Raw genomic sequence first — 4125 nt, forward strand, 5'->3', positions numbered from 1 at the left:
ACTGTTACTCACTGTGTTATCTTGGGTAATTTCTTTGACCTCCCTGAGCTTAGTTTCTTAATCTGTAAAATGGGTATAATGCTGCTGCTGCTGCTTCTCTTCTTCCTCCTCCTCTCTGTTCTTTTCAACAAAAGGGAAACTTTTTTGAGGCCCCAGGGCCATGGGGTTTGGGTGGAGGCCACCCTGTAGAGGAAGGAGGAGGTGGTGGAGAGGCCTTATTTGACCTTCTTGGGGCTCAGGTTGGTGGTGTGGCTGCACTTCTTCTTGCAATAATCGACAGTGTAGGGATGCAGGCGAGCATAACACTGGATCATCTCGTTGCAGTTATATTTCTGGGCAAGATGGTGGTGGGAAGGGTTAATGACGCTGTCCCCAGACGAAGCACCAAGCACAGGGTGGACTCTTTCTGGATGTTGTTGTCTGAGAGAGTTTGACCATGCTTCCTCTCTTTGCCTGCAAACATCAGATGCTGCTGGTCAGGTGAGATGCCTTCCTTGTCTTGGATTTTGGTTTTGACATTCTTGATGGTGTCACTGGGCTTGACCTTGAGGGTAATGGTCTTGCCTGCAAGGGTCTTCACAAAGCTCTGCATGTCTGTGTCCTCCTTGAAGAGAACGAATGGGATTATGTTTCTTAAATCACATTGTTGGAAGGATTACATGAAGGAGTGCTGATGTGCAAGTAACTGCTCCACGTGAATTTTGTTGTTAAGAAGAAAAATCTTCCCGTTCAATAACCAGCTTTGCTTATTTCCAAGTTAGAGTACTTCCAAACGCATCCAATTTTGAGTTTTCAATTATAAATCGATAAGGATAGTGACTTCAGAGCCTGGCCTTGCTCTTCATGATACTATCCTTAAATGACCTAAGGCTCTTATTGTTACACAGTGTAGCTGATGTACATTTACACAGTCAAGGGCAATAGTTTCTGAAAGAAAAAGTTTACAAAACTCTTGGAAGGAGAGCTTTAATGTCAAAATAATGAGAGGATGAAAGAGGCCTGAATCAAAAGCTGTGATTTGGAGAGGAGTGTGTTTGAAGCTATGTCTGTGCCTTGGCAACTGTGAGAAGCTGGAACATCTTCAGTACCAGAAGTGTGACTTGACAGTCTTCATCCAAGAAACAGAACTCTTTGGGGTTTCTCAAAACCAAATTAAATATTCAGATACCCTGAAAACAGACTTAGAATATTCCAAATGTCACTACTCTTTTAGTTTCCATTTAATTTAACACGTATTTACTGAGCTGCCTACCGAGGTGAATAGTCACCCCTTGGGGAGGCTCCTGGGAGACAGCAGCCTGTGAGAACTTTGCTTTTATGACCCTGGAACGCAGTAGGTTTAATTCTCACTGGCACAAAAGTTTGTTGATTCTGTTTCCCTGGAGAGAGACCATTTGAATGACTCCCAGTGGGTTTTGGGACTGGGGGACAGTTTGCTTGAACATTTGCTGATACATGAGCATGTTTGCAAATGGACAATTTTCACACTGGGCTGCCAAAACTACCTGTGGCTAACAAAGAGCCCATGTCAAGGAGAGTTAGTTCAGTTTGCACTCTGGAAGGTCAGCTCTGAGGTTGCATGGGGGAGGGCCAGTGCTACACGCACCACTGGTGTGCCTAAAGAAAAAGAATATGTGTGCTTTGGCCTAAATATAGCCAAGTTCCTTTCCATAATGTTCCAGAAGAGTTTATAAACTTCAGGGCAGGCAGGAACTTTTCTTAGAAGTCAGCTTTCTGAAGCCTCCAACCTAGAGTTCAAGGTGGGCTGAAAGTGGGAGTACCGTCCTCAGTGCTCACTGCCTTCCCACCCAAACCTAGGCCTTTAGAGGCCCAAAGCAATGACCAGGTTAGAGCAACTTTTTTTGTGTGGGGGAGGCCCTTTTCCAAGTAATTGAATTGTAGCAAATATTCAGTAACCTGCACAAATCTTGAGGACAGGTGGATGCAATGTTACATAGCTCCCATGTATCTTGAAATAAAATTTGAACGCAAAACTGTAAAACACAAATCTTGTATGTATTTTGAAATTAAAAGGGCTTCTTTTTAGATTTTCTGACTGTTAATTATGGACAAATTAACCAACGTTAAACTGTCTCTCTCTTGGTCTGCTCACCTTGGTCTCCCCATATTGAATCCAGCCCTGCCTGACAAGAGGAAAGGTTGTCTCCCTTTAGTGGTGCCAGAGAGAGTGCTGTTGAGGTCAAGGGAGCTCAAAGGAGAGAATCAGGCTGAAAAATCCCTGAAAATCACTGCAATGTGTTTGAGGTGTTCTTAGGCAGTGCTTCTGGAAGCTACGGAAATTGTGGCTCTGGGTTTGAAGCAATCAATAAATCAAATGTAACATCTAAGGTAATTTCAGAGCATTCCCTGGGATACTTGGCTCCTTCAGTTGCTCCTCTATCACTCAAAACAGAGCTCTTTGTCTTTGGGGCTGATGAGTAGGTATAAAAGCAATTCGAGAGCCAACTGTCAGATAAAGCAAACTCAGCTCATGGCCTATAAGGACAAGGTCGTACACCACATAGGGCCAGTTTTAGATTGGCTTTGAGTAAACTCAGATGAAGAAAAGCTTGTATCAAAAAATAGAAAATAAAAAGAGGAGAAAACCCCACCTTACCTGAGAACACACAGGGATCGAAAGGAGTCCAGTTCTGGAGGGGACACCAGCAAATCGCCCTGTTTCCATAATGACTTCGTTACATTATTGAATACAATGGGAACTTTAAGGGTGACTGCAATAACAGTTTCTCATGAAAAATTAACAAAGAATTTATGGAAATGTAGGAAAAGTCCCAAAGCAATTAGCTTAGATTTCTCTAGAGTCTGAGAAAAGCCTGGATAATTGCATGCAGAAACTGCATAAAGTGGCTATTTTCATTATCGCTGGGTACAGAAAGTCCATTTTCATCACAATGGGATATAATGATGTTAAAGCTAACAGGGAGATATGTTTAAAAAGGTTACAACACAGTTTACCAAATGGTTTGATTTATGTAACTTTGGAGATATACACTTAAGATTGCTGGACTGGAGAGGTTATCCTTGAAATTTCCAAAGCCTCTATATGATAGGAAAATATATTATAGTTTCTGAAAGCTAATTGTACATTACCACTAGGATGCACAAGAATGAATTTAATTTGTCCCAGAATTGAGAGCTGAATTGTACTACAAGCTGGCACATGAATATCCATTCTGACTTGACTTGGTTGTAAATTGGCTATTATGTATGTTTATAGGTGCACTTAAGGCCGGGGTCCTTTCTGTGAGTGTCTTAAAAACTCTGAGGTCCTGGCACCCTATGGAAGCAGAGGCAACATTTGGAAAACGTGCAGAGTCCTTACTAGGCCTACAAAGAGGTTACACGTCATTATTTAAATGTCATTATTTTCACTAAAATAAAATGAAATGAAGAGCATCGTCTTTTCTTCTGATATTCATTCACAAGCCCTGGCAGTTTAACGACTGTTCCCAGGTCCAAAAAAGCCAGCTTCTCCTTGGCTGGCGTAAAGAAATAGAGAAAGAGACATAACACAGTGAGCTTTTATCAACCTCCAGTGTCCTCTGCAATGTCACACACAGATCTGGATATCCTTTTCTATCTATAAAAAGCCGTAGTTAAGGCTGTGCCTGGGAGTCGAATGATTCTTGAAACCATTAAATAGATTCTTGCTCTGAAGCCCACAGAATATTAATAACTTTCGTTAGCTGCAGTGTCAAAAGGATCATACAGTCTCAATCTTATTTGGTAAACAGTCTCCGTTTAACAAAAAAATGAAGAGGAAAGAAGAAAGAGATTATTTAAGTGTTTCCAACAAAAGCCTCAGCAGCGGTCCTGATCTGAATGGACACTGCTGCCTGGGGACAAATGTCAACACAGTTCAAGCTTTGTTAAAAGGATTGAAAAGACCCGCGAGCCTGCACATTGGCACGCTTACGGCCAGCATTAAGAAAATCAATCTAAAATAACAAAACCGCATTCACATCACAACCTGGCCAATACACTTCCAGCAGATGTGACAATCATATTTTGACAGTTCAGATAGCTGATAACGGATGGCAAAAGAAATTTCTATTTGACATGGGACCTGAGTTTACACAGTTCCAGTTCCCCTGTTTGTCTGGG

At 41.8% G+C, this 4125-nt stretch overlaps 1 pseudogene; it reads right to left on the reverse strand.

The window, feature by feature from the left end:
• Window positions 1–215: 215 nt before the first annotated feature.
• Window positions 216–592, reverse strand: LOC103562079 (ubiquitin-ribosomal protein eL40 fusion protein-like; annotated as a pseudogene).
• Window positions 593–4125: the final 3533 nt, after the last annotated feature.

Source organism: Equus przewalskii, chromosome 13 (genome assembly GCF_037783145.1).
Source record: "Equus przewalskii isolate Varuska chromosome 13, EquPr2, whole genome shotgun sequence".
NCBI classification, from domain to species: Eukaryota; Metazoa; Chordata; class Mammalia; order Perissodactyla; family Equidae; genus Equus; species Equus przewalskii.